A 21692-nucleotide genomic window follows, 5' to 3' on the forward strand; every position below is an offset into this window, starting at 1 on the left:
CCAAAGCATTATATTTTATAAATAAATAAACTATTTTATATTATATGATATTATATATGCACATCCTTTAATTTATGCAATTCAACAATATGAAAAATCAAATGAACTGAAGATCTGAACAAATCTTTGTATTAGTACATATTACTGTATTCGCACATTGTATGAATTCATTGTATAAAAAAACTAAACAAACAACAACACACATACCAGTACAGTGTTAATATTATAATAGCATCAATATTAACATTAAACCATTTATGTTAATTTAAATAAAGCTGACATAAAATAACATACATATTACAAAATTTGTCTTGGCAATAAACTGAAGCACTTAAGTTAACTGGAAATAAATAAAAACTAAAACTATATAGCTAAAGCTGAAATAAAAATAAATCAAACCTAAACAGCAATATATATAAAAAAAGAACTAATAAAACAAAGAAAACACAGAACTAATAAAATGACAAAAGCACATAACAAAATGACAAATTCAATTAAAATGAACATGAAAACTAAAAAAATAAAATAAAAGCTAATTCAAAATATTAATAAAACTAAAATAAAATCTAAAATAACACTTGGCACATTGTAAACAAACAAACAAACAAACAATAAATAAAGCAAGCAAGTCTTATGTATTGAAGTATTAAGAATCACCCTTAGGAAAAAAATGGGGAAAAAGAGAGTGGGAAACATTACAATTCAAAATAACAAGTTGGGGGGAAATGTAATTAACTGTCATGGAAATAATCTCACAATGTAATTTCATTTTTGTTCTGAAGGTGAAATGTGACTTACATGTTTTGAGCTAGATCTATCATCTGGTTGAAACAGGAATAGTCAGTCATTCGTCATACATATAAACCACGGCTACACCGGACCGTAAAACGAAGCAAACATGCAACAGGGTATCGGAGTTTGCAGTTATAAAAGATGGACATTCCAAAGGTTACGCCGAAATGCGCACTCTGGACAAATGGAGGAGTAAATTAGACACTAGAGGCGAGAAAGCAAGCAACAATATTGAGCTCATATCGGCAGGAATGCTGTAACTCATGCTGTTTTCAGATTGATGCCTCTCTAATTGCAAGTCTGAGTGTAAAGGTCATGACCTAAGGTTACAGGACGATGATTAAAAGAGCTACAATTTATCACAAATGATCAACTGTGTCAGTCTTTTGGTCTATGTGCAGCCCTGCTGGTGTCACCTTAAGAATGTCAATGCAAAAAAATGGGAACATCCAAGGACACTGAATGCAGAGGTCGCCACAACTAGCTATCTGTGCATGTTTATGAAGCTTCACTGGAGCTTACGGTGAGCCTCATTCGAATAACTAGTTCCCTGGGTCATTCCTGCTATGCAGTACATTTTTATGTCCCCATCAATCTGCTCCACATCAACTGTTAACACACACACACACACAACTGGCAATTTATTAAGAAATATCCCAGGATTCTTCCATTTTACCTTTCTCTTGCTCTCTCTTTGGTTGCACAGTAATTCATATCTTGTCATTTTTTCCCCCGTGTCCAATAACGGTTCATAATATCAACACCAAAAAGCCGATTCCTTAACAACATCTTCCTCCACGTGACATCATCTTTTTGAGGGAAGACTAAATAATTAGCACAACATCAAAAATTAATGTTTTCATACACATCTTAATATACTGTACCATTCAAAAGGGAAGGTAACATTTTTGAACCGGTTTTAAATGTGTTTTTTTTTTTTTTCCACAATCCTGAATTTATTTGATATACAAATATAGTAAAACGTGCAATATTGTTATAATAGGCAATAACCATTTTCTATTGTATCATCAATGTTGAAAACAGTAGCGCTGCGTAATACTTTAATAGTGGCAATCATGATTCTTTATGAATCTGGTCGACTTGTTTTCCCTGCTAACATCATAAAGACAGTGCTGGATAAACTATCAATATGCATATCAACTAGTCTGCAATCAATATTGTGCTAAATCCTTTTGCAAACACCCATATATATATATATATATATATATATATATATAGAGAGAGAGAGAGAGAGAGAGAGAGAGAGAGAGAGAGAGAGAGAGAGAGAGAGAGAGAGAGAGAGAGAGAGAGAGAGAGAGAGAGAGAGGGAGAGGGAGAGGGAGGTGTGTGTGTGTGTGTGTGTGTGTGGCTGCAGTCTAGTAAACTTCAGTGGATCATTTGATACTGATACTCACACATGACAGACACATGAACAACTAAGTAGTTTATTTGGTATGTAAATGGGTCACTAAGTATTAATTGCATTGCTGGGATTTGTGTGGACGTGATAAATATATCAAAGTATATGTGTGTGGCATTAAGTGGAGCCGGAGTCATAATTCTTCATCTTGCTTCATCTTGTGTCGTGTGTGACAGTGAAACGGCAAGCAGGAGAGAGAGAGAGAGGCAGTCATGCACATTTCAACGGCAATTCACATCACATTCATCGGCATATTCTCTGCGGCATTGGCGACTTCGCATGACTGACTGAAATGAACGCAAACTCAAAACACACTGAAATGAAGCCAAACGAGTATGTCGTAAACACATTTCCTTTTTGTTTTGGACCGTCAACACTAGAGGGAGATTGGGTTAACACATTTCCACTGAGTTTCGTCGTTTCCACTCGCTGTAGCGCTTTTGCCAACGCACGTTTGGCTTGGGTGAACTCGAGCCAAGATGAAAATCATTAAAGGCCCTCCTCCGCTTGGACTCGGGCTGTCGGTGTTCATCAAGGGAGTGTCATCATTACAGCAGCCAGTCAAAAGGAATTAGGGTGACATTTGGCTAAAGACGCAGCTCTGTTGGAAGCCGCTCAATGGATAATCACTCCTGTTTTTAGGTGTTCGCAGATTAGCCTCAACAAGATCTGTGATGTTCCGGGGACAATGCTGAGATGAATATACCCGCATCCCTCCTTAAATGTATGGTAAGGTCCTGTCATACTCATAACGTTCCTCTCTGTGAGTCCAGCTTGGGTCAGCTGTTACAAAATACCCAACGGTCTCCAATGTGGCCATCTTCCCGCTCTAAACAGCAAGTTCATCTCTACAGCACGTTTCTTAAAAACATCATTATCCAAAAAATGCCTCAGACCACTTTTAAGCCCATTATGCACAACTTTAAATGGATTTTTATGCTTGCTTTCACAATTTATGAAAAATAACAGAACATCAAATAAACAATATTAATGCATTTTGATTACTGCAAAGCCATTGCACTGGGAAACAAATAAAACAATGATACCACGATATAACGATATAACGATAGATATAACGATATAACGATATAACGATATAACGATAGATAGATAGATAGATAGATAGATAGATAGATAGATAGATAGATAGATAGATAGATAGATAGATAGATAGATAGATAGATAGATAATGCATTGGGAAACCCAATCAATCAATGATAAAATCCTCTGCACTGCATTACTGAGAATCACAATAAATAAAACAAAAATATGAATACACAAATACAAACAGCAGCTCAAACCAATAACATGGCATCTGAAATAAGATCACATATTTACATATATTAACTTATAATGGTTTAAACATAATTAACATACAGTATTAGCATTTCTTAAACCCTGGTTAACCAAAGTCAAATTCTTCTTACTATTAAGTAATGTTTTCATCTTGACAAGATAACACAACATGTCCATGTTTGGCAGTTTTTTGTCCCACTTCTTATCTTTTAAGGAGACAAACTCTTTGATATTTTGACATACTTTTGCATAGTTTTGGCCTGACAGTTTCTGTAACTGCGCTTTAACACAATGCTTTGGGACACAGCTGTTGCGCACTGTAAAATAATGCATGGATGTTATTTTCAACATTATCGTGTTCATTCATGGACCCGTGTTCATAAGCGATATGAAAAACAGGGTGCATAGAGTGAACATTGTGATGTTATATAAGCTAATCATGAACTTTTGCTCTCTTGGCCTTGTGTACTTGAGTCAGGCTTCAGTTTAACATTTCCTGAACAGCTGAAGTGGAATGGGACGGAATGATCGCATAACTCAGGGATGGAATTATCGTATAACACAGTGCTAAAGTTTGAACACATTTCTGCAATGATTATGCACTGCGACTTCACCCTTGCACTTTCTTTACACACATTCTTGGTGTTATTGTGCACAATTAAAAAGTGCATGTGCAAGGGAAGACAAATGCCTGTAATGTCTGTAATCTTTTCTGTAACATTTTTAATGTCTGAGATCTAGTGAGATAATTTCACATTTCTCCATTATTATTGGATCAAACAGCGCTGACGTGGAAACCAGGAAGAAACATTGTGCCATGAATGAACTATTCAGTGTCCACAGATCAGCAACATTCACCATGGACTTGTAGTAACACTACTAACTGTAACCATGGAAGTTTGGCAGGGATAGTAGGCTATAATGCTTTCAAGTAACATTACGTTGGTTTTATTTTGACATTATGAATACAATTGCTGCCCTCAAATGTTAATCTGAACTAAAATAAACCTTTTTTATTACTACAATATTACATTTCATTTTGTCCAAGGAGCTGTTTTGTTTTATATGCTCATAAGAAAAGTCAAGTATAGCTCCATCATTGCTCAAAGTAATAAAAAAAATCATACTTTATGATGTTAAAAATTAAATCAAGGAAATTTCTCTGGTATTTCTTTCTTTTTGCTGTATTGAAAACGTACCGAACCGTGACACAAGTGTATCGTATCGAACCGAACCGTGAATTTTGTGAACCGTTACACCCCTAGTCAGCATTGATGAAATGATACTAGGGACCCTTTCAGGGGGGAAGCTGTCCAAAAAAAACAAAAACAAACTACAGGTCCATGTGGTAAATCTCGGGTAGGAAATCTAAACATTTCTGCGCTTGAGTGCACAATTTAAATATTAAAAGCTCATATATTATGGTTTGAAACGATGTTTAATATAATATTATTTCTCAGCCCTGAAACCATTTCCCGATGCCACTCCCAAAGTAAGTAAATTTATATCATAAACGTCCTACTAGTCAACTAATGGCTCAAATAAGTGACTCCTATGCAAATCTTTAGTCGAGAGCAGCCCTACAGGTCTGTCTTCATACGAGTACTGAAACACTAGGGCCACTTTACATTACATGCTTCCAGTGACTCAGCTCCGATTTCTCCTCCCATGTGGCACATGAATTCTGATATTCTCAGATCTGGTTTCTAGTCTCATCCATATGTGGAAATAAATCTGATATGTATCGATACAAGCATTTGTGTTTGTCATGCAAGCGGACAGATCAGATATTCCGCTGTCAATACGAGTCGTACATCACTGCAAAAGCGAAGGTGGCGAATGACGTCAGGTGGACACAAACCCACAGCGATTACATCTGCGATCATTGCTACACTCACCCAGGCTGAAACAAGGCCTGTGCTCTTTTTTCTCCGCTTTAATAGACCAATGTTTTGCTGACCTTTAAAGATGGTGTGGAAAGCAAAAGCTAGAATTATCATTTTGTCTGGGTCCTACTTTTTCTTTTTAGGTCTATGCTCTTCTGGTTTAGTAAGCCTACCTTGGGTTGTTTCGCCAAGTGAAGATGCAGATATCGGATATGAGTCACGTTTAAAAGATGTAACCTGGCCGTCCAAAAATATATGATATATTGAAACATATAATTTTTGGGCATCAAGACCTGTAGTGTAAATGTGGCCTAGCCCCCAACAAACCACCCAAAAAAACATCCATTCATCTATCCACTTTTATTATATATATATAATATCTTTCTTTTATAATATATATTATATGTTGTAGTTGCATAAATACATGCAGTTATGTCATTGGATATCCAAATATGTGAATACAGCTCTTTGTGTGTAACTGGTAAAGAATGTAAATCCATTACCCAACACTTGTAAGCATGGCGTCTGCTGTACAAGATAATATCAGACTTCTTTTGGAAAAATTGATGAAAGTGGGAGCAAAGTTGAAAGCTAAATCTTCTTGTTAAAAGGTTACTTCAAAGCAAATAGTGTGCTTGCAAACATTCAATAAGAAAATCTCCAATGTCCTTTTCTAAAGGAATCATTAGGGTCTGTCTTTATCAGTCCTCAGTTCAACATCATCATAATTAATTGTATGTGAAGTAGGCAAGAGTGCACCTGCATTATACAAAAGCTGATTTTCATAATATTATTAGAGAGAAGCATACTTGTTAGTGCAATTAGGAGAATCAAGGACTTCTTTTCCATCTCGGTTTCTCTTCAGTGAAGGTTGAGTTTTGAAATTTCATCTTGTTATATCCTATAAACTAATGACACTGTATAAATGTAATACAGCATTTATAACTACCAAATCCTGTGGTGTATTCCATTAACTTTCAGATTATGCTTTTTCTAAAATAAGCAAATGAAGTCCACCAATCCATCATATTTTGAAAAGGACTAATTGAGAATGTAGATCCGTGCTTTTGTGTCACAATTGCTAAACTACTAAAAATAAAACGTTGCACAGGACAAGTAGCATTTTAAAGGTAATTAGTCATCTGGAATGGAGGACTGATGTGGGCTTTCTAAACACCAACATATAAAACCCTTTAAAAAGTTACTCCGGACAGAAAATCAAATAAATTCTCTAACTAGATGGAATAAATTAATCTAACATTTACACAAATCTAGTTATAGAAAGAGAAAATTTTAACACTGGATTCTGTGAAACTTCTTTCAATAACACATTTTGTAGAACATTCGCATTGTCAGAGTTATATTGGAAAGCCAAAGTCCACAGATGGACAGCGTCTATGAAATTGCCCCTGTCCCTGGAGATGTGACTGCACATGGCTGTCTTTGAATCAGCTGAACTTATGACTGAGTAAGCTGTGCAGCGAACACAAGGGACAATCAGACGTTCTGCACGACCAGCTTAACATTCGCCTCATGTCCGGCTTTAAAGCAAATCGATCTGGGCCAAAAGTGGCCCAGCATTGCTGAAGTTTCTGTCCTTGGGAATTCACAGGATTGAGACCAGTGTTTAAGACCACAAATCTATTAAAGCCGGTAAAACAAATAATTCCATTTCAATTGAAACTCTGATGTTTACCATGCTTTGAGCGTCACACAGCAGTTTATGGAATAACCATGCACTGAATATATTGTCACCATGGTATAGCATTCAACATATGTTTAAAATATTTGACTTTTGACACATTTTTTTCTTCTGTTGTGTGTTAAATACTCTAGTGAATGTTTCAAAAGTTTGATTTATGCTCACCAAGGCAGCATTTATTATAAAGAGATATTGTGAAATATTATTTCAATTTAAAATAACTGTTTTCTATGTTAATATATTTTGAAATGTAATTTATTCCTGTGAATGTTCAGCATCATTACTCTGTTCCTCATTCTCACATGAAACTGTGAAAAGGAGAGCATTTTGTTTTCTTTTGTGATCCCTCAAAATGCGCATCGATATCTAAATCAGCTATTATCATCTTCAATATAAATAATTATTGATTATTGAGTCTGCCAAACTTCCTTATCTGTGCATTCCTAATTTTTGTTGTTTCATCGCAGATAAACGGCATGTTAAACGAAACTAACTTTGCATCACACCCAGACAGTCTTTCCCTGTCTAATTGGCCAGTTCTGGACAGAATAAGCTTCAAAGTCAGTAGTCTGGCCACCTTAGACTGAGCACTATTACGTCCCGGACAAATAATTAGCTATTTTTTGGTGGTTGAAAGCAAGCAGGCGGCACTTCCGAATTCAAATGCATTCAGTTGTTAGATTGTTTTGGAGATACACATGACTGTTAACATTTCCAGTTGTCTTATCACTCTGTCTACCTACAGTAAAATGTGCGGAGATAATTGAGCAGAAGATTAATTGCTGACTGTCTGAGGAATTCCAATAGACCTGACTGAAATAAACCTGCGCATATGAAACTCAAATTAATGGTTGCTGAGCAACATCAATCCTGCATGTATTCACCGTCTCTCTCTTTCTTTCTATCTCTCTCTCTCTCTCTCTCTCTCCTTTTTTAATTTAGCCCCTCTGCTTAAGTTAATCTGTATTTCATGGGGCCGTGAGATAATTAATGCAAATTTCAAATGAGAAACTTATTTAGTACGAACTCTAAGAAATAAGTTAACAAGGCTGTGATGTCCCAATTATTTTATTTTTTTCCTTCAGCGCAGCAGGATGTGGTACGTCGAATGCTTTACACGACCACATTTCATTTAATTATTGTGGAAGTGGCATTACTCTGATTAAGACGGTACACTCCCAAAAACATATTCAAAATTAGTTGTGCTGCTTGCTTATGAACTCTATTAGCAAAATGAAAGATTATAGAGTCCACGTGATCATTTTAGTCTCCTGCAGAAAACTAAATGCTAATAAATAAATCAAACTAAGCCAAATTGGCTGGCTTACTTCCAGTAAGGATGCCAAATTGTTGAGAGCAGTGTGGCCTTTTTTTATATTATATTTTTACTCGACATATTTTGCAGTAGGTCAGACTAGAGGAGATAAATATGTCTGTACATGTAAATATGTCTGTCGTATATCCGTCTGGCTCATCAGTCTTGTTTTATATCTCCTAGAAAGAGGCATGTCGCTCTCTACCTAATGCCAAGCTGTAAATCAGAGGACTCTCAGAGCGAAGAGACCGCCTTAGTAGTGCAAATTTATGTAAATATTGAAGTGTACTCCTGGCCCATATCTGTGGTTGCCCATGTTGATATTAAGGACACCGTTCATGTTTAATTCAGCCTTCCATTTCTGTCCTTACTTCACTAGAAATATAGATATTTTTTCAAACATTGTGTAAAGAGACGATAATTACGGGGAAACCCATTGGCATGAAATAATGCAGGAGATACTGCAGATTACGCCAACATTTCAAGGACATGAAAATTATGACTACTCTTTATGTATGTATTTATCCTCAAAAAAGAAAAATACGCATATATATATATATATATATATATATATATATATATATATATATATATATATATATATATATATACATATATAAATAAATCTGCAACAATAAAAACAATAAAGACACAACCTTGAGGGAATTTATTTTTGGTTTGGTATTACATTACAGAGTAAAAATACAAAATATAATTGTATTTGGTCTCTATTTTTTTATGTATTGTTTATTTAACCAGAAATATTAAGTGTAACAGGGACATACATTTACATTTTATATTTTGATTAATGTTAATATATTTTTTCCCCATATATAATGCCAAAAATCAAGAAAATATGTAATTATATTTATATCCTCAGTATCCCAAGCACATTTTAACAATTAAAAAGTGAGTTTAAATGACTTAAAGGAACACTCCACTTTTTTAGGAAATAGGCTCATTTTCCAACTCCCCGAGAGTTAAACAGTTTTACCGTTTTCGAATCCATTCAGCCGATCTCCGGGTCTGGCGGTAGCACTTTTAGCATAGCTTAGCATAGATCATTGAATCTGATTAGACCGATAGCATCTCTCTCAAAAAAAATGACCAAAAGTTTTTTTCGTTATTTTTCCTATTTAAAACTTGACTCTTCTGTAGTTACATCGTGTACTAAGACCGACAGAAAATGAAAAGTTGCGATTTTCTAGGCCAATATGACTAGGAACTATACTCTCATTCTTGCGTAATAATCAAGGAACTGCTGCCGTACCAGCAGGCGTAATAATATTACGCAGCGCATGAATATAGTCACTAGCTAGTTAACTTCCAACGTGACCGGCACTAAGTTTGTAATATCATTGCGCCTGCTGGTACTGGCAAGTTCACATGAAGTGTATTGACTTAATAATAATTTTAGGCAATGGGTTTCCTCACTTTTTTTTAAGTTAAGTCAACTGATCACTTTTTACAGTATTGGTAAGCAGTTCAGGTTAACCATTGTGGAAAATTGTGTCCCACATTTGTATCTTATCCCATTGAAACATTATGTGATCCCAAAACATCATAAAGTAAGCAGTGAATTGTAGATAAACATTTCCTGTAACGGAGCAGATGAAAGTTGTAGCTTGAGGGCAGCCAATTTGCTGAGCTGGTGCAAGACGCTTCCGTTGTGAGCGCTAAAAGCCATATGATAAATCATACGCAGCCATGGGACCAGTGGCATCGGGTGTTTGCCTCTTTGAGTGTTGTCTTTGCACACTGATGCCACATATTTGTCAGCAACGGTTATCTTTGTGCTTGTTTACTCACAACATGAGGCTCGAACTTTCCATGTATCCAAAGCTTTAGCTTCAGAAAGTGTACTTTGGAGGTGATATGTAGCCTCTGGCTGCTGTAATCCTCCGATGGTTTATTTATATATTGTATTACAGTGTCTGATGTCCGGGCAAGCTTTATTTTCTGGCTTCACCCTTTTGTGACAGTGCACAATTATTGCATGACAAATCCACCAAAGGCACAGCTGTCGTCGCTCTTTGCACAAACCCGAATCCCAAAGATTAATGGCCCAGAAATAATTTGACAAATTACTCTTTATTTTACCAATGCAGCCTTGGTAAGCATACAATACCTTTTAAAAACATAAAAATCTTGTCAATCCCACACTTTTGTATGGTACATATATGTACAGTGGACAAATTACTTTAATTTTAAAAAAGGAACAACAGCAGAATACAATCATTCATATCCCTTATATATATGCTGTAGAGAATAAAAGAGAATATAGATCATCAATCTGGTCATCAAACAAGTTTTTTGTTTCCTAAACGGGCTGACGAAACCAAGTGTCACAACCTGTGTCGTCAAGCAATCTGACTGGAGCTTGCAACTGGAAGTTCTGGTCTTGTGTGCAGTATGCATGATGCGGTCAGTCAATGGACTGTGGGCGTTGTGCTTGGGGCGTTGAATGCAATGCAAGCAAACAGCAAAGATGTAGCAAGAAGGAAAAAAAAAACACACACACTTGTTTGGAGTCAATAGAGGTCAGCAACAAACGGCCAGACACATTTGAACTGGCAGAGAACCTGCAAAGGCACAAGGCAGATGCTTTTACCAAAGCTACGTATTGTACACTTAAGGGCAGCCCCCTTGGAGCAGGCAATTTTATCTAGCAATTTCATGCTATCTAGTCCAAAGACACTGTATCTTCAAGGTACACTTTGTGGTACAACAGCAAACCTGTTTTGTTTTTTGTAAATGCTCTTTGCACTTTATAGGCCAATCCACAGGGTGCAGAGAGATGCAGACAAACCCGGATAATCACTAGATTACAGCACACCACTGCTCAGACGTTCCACGACCAGATAATACACGCTCAATCGGAGAAAACGAGCACAGAGAAACACCAACAAACGCCAAAACGCAAAAACACTGATCCAAAAACACTCGACGAAGTGTCTGTTGTGCCGTGTGAATTGGTGTTAAGAGTTCGGTCAATAGATGGATCTTTCACAATAACACAGATACACGAACACTCTGCAGTAACCCTAAAATGTATTCAAACACTTAAACTACAAATAGAATGAATAATGGGTGTAAAAACGAACTACACAACCATTTATGATTTTGATTTTGGGGTATACTAAAATTGGTTTTCAAGCTTAAATGTTGAAAAAACATTATTTTTCACACACACACACACACACACACACACACACACACACACACACACACACACACACACACACAACTTGTTCGTCCAATCATTGCATTCAGTCCGTGGACTAGCTTGCTATTGCTAGCCTCTATGAAACTGCACACCCTAGCTTTAACATCATGATTTTCTGTAAAACTGCTTGCCACCAAAATTATCTCTGTCACTATGTACCCAGATACAATCATTTAGGTGACTTTAAACTGTATCACCCTTGTGGAGCGGATCTGGGCATAGGTGTTTGATCTAAAGCCAGTGCTCACACACGTCAGCTCCCTTGTGCTGGGCCTGTTTTGGCTCCCTTCAGTCAGTCAACACTGATATCAGCCCGTGTTTGAACAGCTTGACCAACGCGGTAAAAAGTGACCTACAAAACTGGTTCAGGTTGGGTTTACACCGCCAAAAATCACAAAATAACCTTTCTTTATGACCCCTTTTAGGCCCAAAACATACACACAATTATGTTTACATTAAATAATCTATTTATTAATCTAGGTTTATCAAATGCAACATAAGAAAAAGTGATTTATCTCAGTTGGAAATTGGTATGGAACCACAGGAGAAAAAAAAAAGTTTAGCAACAATTAGTAATCTAGCTTTAATTGGCGAAAACAACACAAGACAAAGCAATTAATCCAAAGTAGACAACACAAGTAGCACTTTATCTCTGTTATTAAAACACATGGTGATTATGGATATCTCTCTTAGAGTGCAATACGTTTGCTTGTGTAACAGCTTGTGTTTGATTGTGGACTGTCTTGATTGTCTTTGGGTTGGAGGAGGGTATATGATGAGATTTATTAGGTGACAAACACAGCAGGAAACCAATCAACAGAGTGACTGGTGCCAACAGGGGTCCTCCAGTCTGAAGGGTGTGGAGTGCATTGGGGAGTAAAAAAATAAATAAATTTTTTATAACAAATGTGGGATTCAGATGTCTTAAAAATGTATGACTTATAGGCTAAATCTTATAGGCATCAGTATCACATGGTCATTCAGAAATCATTATAATATGCTGATTTGCTGCTCAATAAACATTTATTATTATTATCAATGTTGAACACAGTTGTGCTGCTGTATACTTTTGTGCTTGACATTTTTATTTATGGTCAGTTTTGATTAATTTAATTTTATGAATCTTTCTAGACCCACATTTTGAACGGTAGTGTAAATCCAGTAGGCTACAATAAATACTATGAATTTAAATAGGCAATACAGTATTTACAATACCAAATACCATTATGTGTGCATCATGTTTCTACTCTTGTGAAGTATAAATAAAGTCAAATCAATCAAATAAATTTAATTATTATTATATTATGTGTAACAGTCCTAAATATAGACTTGATATATTTGTTCTGTCTTTGACTTTGGGGTGAAATATGACCTGTATGATGCTCTCGATAGATTTCGTGTCATTCACTAGAATTTTACTACTTATATCCGCATATCAGGAGCAGCACGTCTAATAATTTGATCTCATTAACCATCAATTTCTGAGCGGTTCATCTCACATGGTATTAATTATTTATCTCACAACTTGCCAGACACCCGCTGTTTTGAAATGGCTCCGGCGTTTCTTGCCAGCTCACTTAGCGTGTGCTCACGCTATAATTGTTCACCCCATCAAAAGAGAAGACCAAGCCTTCCATCTGCAAATTAATTCAGTATTCACCACTCAGTCATCTGCAAACTGCTGCCATTCAGTGTTTGGCAAAGTTGGCTTGTTCAGTCCTTCAGCTTGCAGGCCAACACACAGAAGGTGGAAAGTAGACGGCAGGTCAAAACGCCTACAGAACAGAAACACCTTGTTGTATTGTTAGCATTCAGAGAGTAAAATGTTGGGGCGTTATCATAGTTAACGTCTGCTCAATGGCAAGTACTATAATGGAGAAGCTCAGTATCACAAATAAAGATTCATATTAGAAGCGGAAACAATGGCTTTGTTTCAGGGAATGACTTTTGTGAAGTTGACATCAGTAACTGTAGCTACATTACAACTATAGTCAGATAACTGCATTCATTTGTTTGATTTATAGGGAAGAGAATTATGACAGAAATGCTAATGAATTAATACATTAATAAAGTTACAATAAGTTTCAAAAGTGAACATGCATAGGAAACATGCACACTAATTCACAGAGGTTTATCTGTGAATTGGTGAATAAACCTTTGATTTTTCAGTCCATTAATATCCGGAAATCACTCTAAAATTGCTTATACAAGCACGATATGAAATCTGACACAAGGTGAGTCGTCTATCATCAATGCCTCATTTATTTTCTTTCATCCTTTGTGGCCTGACAGTCGTGGCTACATGATCTTAATGCTTTCAGAACTAATATCCAGACCGGCTCTTCCTAGAGCTCTTAAGACCATCATCTGTGCATTCTACTAATAGCACTGATCTGCCAAATCCAACGATGGTGCCTCAAGCCAGGATTTTTTTTTTTTTTTTTTTTTACACACACTGTTAGACATTTTATTGTATTTTTGCGGTAACTTACTGGCAGCACTATTGCCAGTAAGTTACTGTAAGTTCCACTTTACAGTAGCTTACCTGTAAATGTGTTTTACGGTATGATGCCCTTACCGCAATTTCATTTTACAGTAAGATACCCTTACCGCAATTTCATTTTACAGTAAGATACCCTTACCGCAATTTCATTTTACAGTAAGATACCCTTACCGCAATTTCATTTTACAGTAAGATACCCTTACTGCAATTTCATTTTACAGTATGATTTCCTTACTGCAATTTCATTTTACAGTAAGATGCCTTACTGCAATTTCATTTTACAGTATGATGCCCTTACCGCAGTTTTATTTTACAGTACAATACCCTTACTGCAACTTATTTTTCATTTATTTTACACTATTAATGCTATTGAATTGAATAAATTCCAAAAAAGTTACTTGAGTTCATGTACATCAGCATATTTATTATTTACTATCACAATTAATTACATTCAATTTACTTATTGTGATGCAACATTTAAAAGAGAAATTCATGCATAACAAATAAAAGCAGATCATGACAATACGCAAAAAAATGTTTTTTTTTAAATCAAGTACAAAATACACTAACAGTTCTCAGCTAAAACAAGAGGAAATTAAATCAAAAGGAAATGGCACCCACCTCTCTACTAATCCCAAATAAATAACAATATACATTTGTATGATAAAGAACAATACAACAAAAGTTTACAAATAAATAACTGATCTGAGGAATGGTGCTGCTTTTGCCCCCAAAGCTTCCTCTCCTCCAATCACAGCAGATTTACACCCGATCATTGGCGTCAGGTGGCAGCAATTCCTTTCTGCTTATGGAAAGTAGAGAGAGAGAAACAGGGAGAAAGGGGAAAATAAATAAAAAAACAAAACAAATACATCCTTGGACATAACACACTCAAACAGCAAGTTCTACAGATTGTAGCACCAGCACCAGATTTGGTAGCACCGCACATGTAATATGAGCTTAATCACCGTCTTTCTTAAATTTAGACTTTTGTCTCAGTGCATGCGTTGTTTTAGTTTGGCAGGGTCGCCACTAGCTTAGCTTAGCATAATGAATGGAATCTTTTGTTGCCAGCTAGCATGTTCTGAGTAAAAGTGATATAAAAAAAACACCTAATTACTTCTTGTGGCCTGCGTATTCACGAGTACAAATAGCGATGCAGATTAAGACTAGGCGATTTCCTAGACAGATTTTGACTTGGGACTATATTAGGGTGAAGCACAGGTGAAGCACTGCTACTTGAGTGCAGAGATATCACGCAACACATGAAATCCCAGTCAACATAATAGTAGCTGGCTATTTTTCCTACAGTAGACATAGTAAATGGCGATGAACATGGCTGATTTTGTGAGAGACGAAGAGGGTGACTTCTCAGACAGTCAAGATCCAGAACCATACCTCTATGAACCAGAGTTTTCAGAAGAGGAGCTGCGTGCTTTGGAAATAGAACAACAGGAGGAGGAGGTTGCGATCGCTCAACAACCTGAGGACGTGAGGATGAGAGCCAAGTTGCCAACACAAACTGGTGGTGTGAGTGTGGGGGAATATGCCAACCTATGCCGACTGAAATAAACTCAACACAATCCAAAAGCGAAGATACTCGGTGCAGGTCACGCCGGTAAGTTGACAGATTTCATGTGTTGCGTGATATCTCTGCGCCCAAGTAGCAGTGCTTCGCCTGTGCTTCACCATGATATAGTCCCAAGTCAATATCTGCCTTGGAAATCACATAGTCTTAATCTGCAATGCTATTTGTACTTGTGAATACGCAGTAGTAATTAGGTGTTTTATTTTTTATCACTTTTACTCAGTACATGCTAGCTGGCAACAAATGATTCCATTCATTATGCTAAGCTAAGCAAGCGCCGACCCTGTCAAACTAAAACAATGCATGCACTGAGACAAATGCATTTGCCCACCTATCTAAATGTACGAAAGACGGTGAATAAGCCCTATTTCACAAAACGGTGGAGTGTTCCTATAAAAGAAAACTACGGTGAAAAATAAACCTAGGGCTAATTAGCACATGGTTACAGAGTAGATCGTTCTCTGGAATGCGTTTTAATGATAATCGAATGTAAGGAGTTTTATCTCTAAAAACAGATTAGCTTATAACGCTAGTATATGGGGCAGAGAGTAAGTTAAAGTAAATCGCTAGTTAATACCACTAACAAGGCTCAAAATAGCCTCACACTACCACGGTAGCATAATGAGGGTCCTTACATGCAAACCGAAGCATTGAGAACTTTGTAAGTGTACAAACAGTTTAATAAGAAGATACTTAATAAAGACAGTACATTACGCGTTTACAGACAGCAGCCATCTTGGAAAACAGTCTCGACAAGTCGAGCAACGAGCGCTGTGCTAAGTGATATGAACTGTGACTTGTTCATTTTTGTATTATTATTTGTATTTATTTATTTTCCGGAAACAACAGAAGATTCCAAGTCACAGTTCAAATCACTTAGCATCTAAATAAGAAGTATCTTCTTATTAAACTGTTTGTACACGTACAAAGTTCTCAATGCTTCGATTTGCATGTAGGGACCCTCATTATGCTACCGTGGTAGTGTGAGGCTATTTTGAGCCTTGTTAGTGGTATTAACTAGCGATTTACTTTAACTTACTCTCTGCCCCATATACTAGCGTTATAAGCTAATCTGTATTTAGAGATAAAACTCTTTACATTCGATTATCATGAAAACGCATCCCAGAGAACGATCTACTCGGTAACCATGTGTTAATTACCCCTAGGTTCATTTTTCACCGGAGTTGTACTTTAAAGGATTCACGGACACCCTGAGAACAGCAGGGACAAATATTTAATGGAACTGCAAAAATTGTGTACTGGTGTTGGTGTCTGACTGATTGTGGTGGCCTGTCCGGGCCAATTTTTTGTACCAGTCCAGCCCTGCATAAGAAACGTACCTAATTTGATGTTCTCCACTCAAATTCGGTGAGCCTCTGCAGAAACGTTGCTACCCGGGAGTTGATGGCAGTCACCTTTCTCTTTACAACACCTCCTGTCTTTCGACCTGTGCCAACTTTGGCCGTGCACAACCTCTTCAGGGTTGATCCTTAAAAAGAATCTTAAAACAAACACAGGTCTTACATTTTCATATTAACACATACAGTAGTCATCTTTAAAAGCGGCCCTCTAACACAGACGCGCTGCACAGTTATACTAGTGAACTCACTCGAGGCCCAGAGAGAAGGAAATTAATAGTGGAATAAAGTTGTTATTTTTGTGTTTTTTTTGCAAACAAACAATATTCTCGTCGCTTGATAAACTTAAGATTGAGCCACTGTAGTCACTTGGAATATATTAACGATCTCTTTAATAACTTTTCTGGGCCAGCAAGATTCATTCCCTCTGAAAGCCTATGGTGGAGTGAGACAGCTCTCATAAAAAATATCCTAAATTGTGTTCGGAAGATGAACGAAAGACTTATGGCGCTTTTCCACTGCACAGTACCAGCTCGCCTCGGCTCGCCTCGCCTCGACTCGACTCGCCTTTGTTTGGTTTTCCACTGTGTAAAAGTTGTACCAGTACCTGCTTCCAGGTACTTTTTTTCGTATCACCTCCGGCGAGGTTCTAAGCGAGCCGAGGCGAGCTGAGGCGATACTAAAACGTGACGTGACACACGGGAGACTGCTGATTGGTCAGCGAGAATCGTCACTATTCACTGCGCCATCATTGCACGCGCCAGACGGAGTATCCTGAATAACCCCGGCATTTTTAAATAGTTTTGCCAGAGATTGCGTGATATACCCATTACTAATATTATGTAAAACAGCATACACTCGATTTCCTCCATTGTCCTGTGTGTGTGGGTAGCGGGTGTGTGTCGCGTCGCTATGACGAGCACCAGGTACTATTGTGGAAGTACTATGCAATGGAAAACGGAGCGAAACGCGAGCCGAGCCGAGACGAGCTGAGTCGAGTCGAGCTGGTACTGTGCAGTGGAAAAGCGCCATTACATGGTTGGAACAACATGAGGGTGATTAATTACTGACAGAATTATCAATTTTGGATGAACTAACCCTCTAAAGTATTATTTAAATCATTTTATATTTTTATAATCAAAACCTTCTATTTAAAACATTAAAGTACGCGTGAACCGGAAGTTGCAAATGACTTGTCTCCAGTGTTGTGACGTATTTCCAAGTGAAACGGAATATAGAACAGAGGGCAGGATTTTACCTTAGCGCTCCTCCTCTCCATCTCTCGCTCAAAGCAGAATAACGGTCTGAGGGGAGTGGTTAAGCGTTTTCCAACCCAAGCCGTCAAGCCTACATGGGAAAAAGAAAAAGAACGCCATTTCAGACCGGAAGTAACTTTTCAGACTTTGATTATAGATTACCACGGCAAACTATTTTTTTTCTGTGTATTAACTTGCACGGATTCATTGTTCACCACAAGACTAGTAATATGCGCTAACAAAGTAAATAGGGTCAATCTTGATTTTAATGCTGACTTTAATCTCATAACACTGTTATCAAGAATTTAAATGCATTCCTGCCACTTCTGAGGCTCATTAAAGTCCCAGTGAACCGGAAGTTGCAAACAACTTTTTTCCAGTGTTGTGAAGTATGAATTTTGTTGATTCTGATTTAATTTGATTGATAACTTATTCTTCCTGATTGTGTTGTATTATTATAACTCAATTTATATTAATTTATAAATTTGACATAAAGGGCCCTATCATACGTTTAGATCGTTAAACCAGGGCCCAAAATATGACACATTTATAATGGTTAAATGAATAAATTAAAGAAAGCGTAGGGCCTGCAAGGCTCCATTATCACATAATGCATCTGATAGTTACTCAAAACATATACTTACAAAGCCAAAGACCCTCAGTGCTGTGGCTCTTAAAAGAGCCTTTGGGCTGTAGTTAGCTCCTGTTGACACAGACAAAAGAGAAAAAGAAAAAAACATTATTTTTTCATCGATGATTATTGGCTAATGACTATATGTTATGAACATGATTAATCACAGATCTATGACTGCTAGATTGATCACTTACACAATCAGATGACAATCGACACTGAAAAAAGAGAGAAGAGAATATAACTTTTTAGCCTACAACATGCAGGAGGGAGAGGAGGAAGGGATAGGGGGGCCGTTTTACCAATAATTAGCATAGAATTTCTAAAATATTTTGCAATGAAAATGTATCAATTAATCTATTAGCCTGCCTTTATATTGCGTTAAAAGCGTTACTATTTTAAGCATGTCTGTCCTGTGCAGAGTGAATCCAGCACGTATGATACTATTATGTAAATTTAGCTGTCACTTCAGAAATAGTTTGCAGCGTCGGTCCAATACATCTCTTACATCGTGTTTACACTTTGTTAATGAGAGGATTCATATTCATTTCACATTCATATTCATTCTTTATTGTCCTCAATAGAGGACATTTGTTCGCGAGCCCGAAATTCGCGAGCCTGCATAAATCGACACTGAATTTAAATGGCGTTATGGGCGGTGAGTAGATTCTGACTAACTAACTTGAACACCTTTGTTTGGCCATTGCGTTCAAGAGACCAACAACTACCGGTAATCTGTGATTGGCTACATTGCTGCTCACCGCTGCAAAACGCGTTGTAAATGGATTAATTTTCCGTTCTCCAGAGCGTGAACACAAATAAGCACAAATATACACTGGGGCGTTTGGCAAATCTGTTGCGCCAAAATATTATTACAGTATCAATTGAGGGTGCTCTTGCTTGCGTTTGAGGGTGCATAGCACACCCATAGAATCGGCCAGGAGCGAGAGCGCGAGAGAGTGCCTTTGAAAAAAACGCGCTAGGTAACTTCAAAATAGCCTAACGTCACACACATTAACGGTATTTTTTAAAATGACGAGTAAAATATGCCTTAACTGGTCGTAAAAATTACGGAAAACCATTGTTTGTGTAAATACTAAATTGGGTCCATCGACTGGAAAAGGCAGTCAGACATAATGGGATATGAAAGCGGGAGTTTTTGAGGAAAACCAAGTTCCTTCAGACTGTCCTTTGGCTTTTAGTAATAATAGCCTATTAGATTGTATTATTTACTTTCTTCATACATTTAGCTATATTTAATTGATATTGGTAATAGTTTACGCTGTAAAAGTAACATAAAAGAAATTTGTTCAGTTAAAGTAGCCTACTTACCTCAGAAAAACTCACAGCTGGCGTCTGTGGCGATCCACTCTCAGCAGGGACGTCTGATAAGCGCGCGCTTGACACACAGACCTCTGTTTACATTCTGCGAGGCTGTTGCGCGGGCTTTGCACGCGAGCAACAATTAAAATAGTAATTTTATAAAATTATAAAAAATAAGGTCTAATGTCTATGTATGGGAACCAGTTTTTGGAGAAAATGCTAATATAAAAATGACTAATTTATATAGGATTAAAATAAATCCTTCCATCCACGTGTTTTTTATTTAACTTTTAAACATCCAGCGTGTGCATTGCTTATTGAGAATGCAGATTCATGATTTTCATCTGCAGAACACAGGGGAAAAACTATAAAACATTTTTATATGACATTTTAATAGGCCTAACACATTAATACAATATGCATATAGCCCTAGTAGCCTAATACACGTTGTGTACACAATGAACACAAGTGCAGTCATCCCGTGAATTATAAGGCAATGATTAGGCAAGTTAGGCAACTATATATAAAAAAATTAAAAATATTGTGCAAAAGTTCATGTATTTCAGTAATTCAAATTAAAAGGTGAAACTAATATATTTAGTATATAACTATGCATGATTATACTTTTCAGAGGGCCAACATTTCTGTATTTAAAATCCTTTTTTAATTTATTAATGTATTGATAATTTTTTTATTTATTTATTTTTTTCATATATATTTTTTATTATCATTTATTTATTTTTTCTTTCCTGTATAGTGCTTTGCATATATGTCAATTCATATATACTGCAGAGAGGCAGGCCTTGTCAAAAGAAGCCTACACACTTCAAGAAATCTGTCTTCTTCATTTACAGTAGCACTACTGCTTTTGCGTAAACAGTAAAGTACTGTAAATTACCATATACAGTAAGTTACTGTAAATTTCACACAAAATACCCACAATGCAGTGCATATTACAGTAGTTAACCGTAAATAATATAAGTGGTATTTTACTGGGCTTTTTTGCGGTAAGTAACTGTAAAATTACGGCAAAGTCTAACAGTGCAGTCAGCCAGTTGTCCTAACTCAGAAACTCTGAACCAATGCAATGCCGGCGAATCTCAAGACTGATTCTGAGATTGCACGAGGTACACATGACTTTGGCAGTGCCGAGTTGCCTGAACGATGATTCATCTGCACTCTGGAGTCTCTGAGGTGACAGACACCCACGCAGAGCAGTGAAGTCATTCTGTTGCGGGCTGTTTATGACACTGGGTCGTTGCATGTTGGTAGAACTGATACTGTAATAAATCAATAAGCCATGAGAGGCCACAGGTTACTGTGACTTTTCCAAGTTTAAGGGGTGTTATTTAACTCTGGCGTATTACTTTTGAAAAATAGCAGCAACATGACTATG

General features: G+C 36.9%; 2 long non-coding RNA genes across 5 annotated transcripts in view; both read right to left on the bottom strand.

Moving 5' to 3' along the window:
- The window catches only part of LOC307000879, a 134221-nt gene that overhangs the window by 64753 nt on the left and 47776 nt on the right, over nt 1–21692 (bottom strand). The window lies entirely within an intron of this gene.
- LOC307000880 lies at nt 14616–20371 on the bottom strand. 3 transcript variants are annotated; one of them, XR_013798117.1, is made up of 6 exons: nt 20306–20361; nt 19171–19191; nt 18987–19045; nt 18345–18433; nt 17069–17229; nt 14616–14942 (listed from the first exon to the last, which is right to left on the bottom strand). It is a non-coding gene; the product is annotated as an uncharacterized lncRNA (long non-coding RNA). The 3 variants fall into 3 exon arrangements; XR_013798116.1 differs by lacking the exon at nt 18345–18433 and having other exon boundaries at nt 20306–20369; XR_013798115.1 differs by lacking the exons at nt 18345–18433; nt 19171–19191 and having other exon boundaries at nt 20306–20371.

Source organism: Phoxinus phoxinus (genome assembly GCF_949152265.1).
Source record: "Phoxinus phoxinus genome assembly, chromosome: 6".
Lineage (NCBI taxonomy): Eukaryota > Metazoa > Chordata > Actinopteri > Cypriniformes > Leuciscidae > Phoxinus > Phoxinus phoxinus.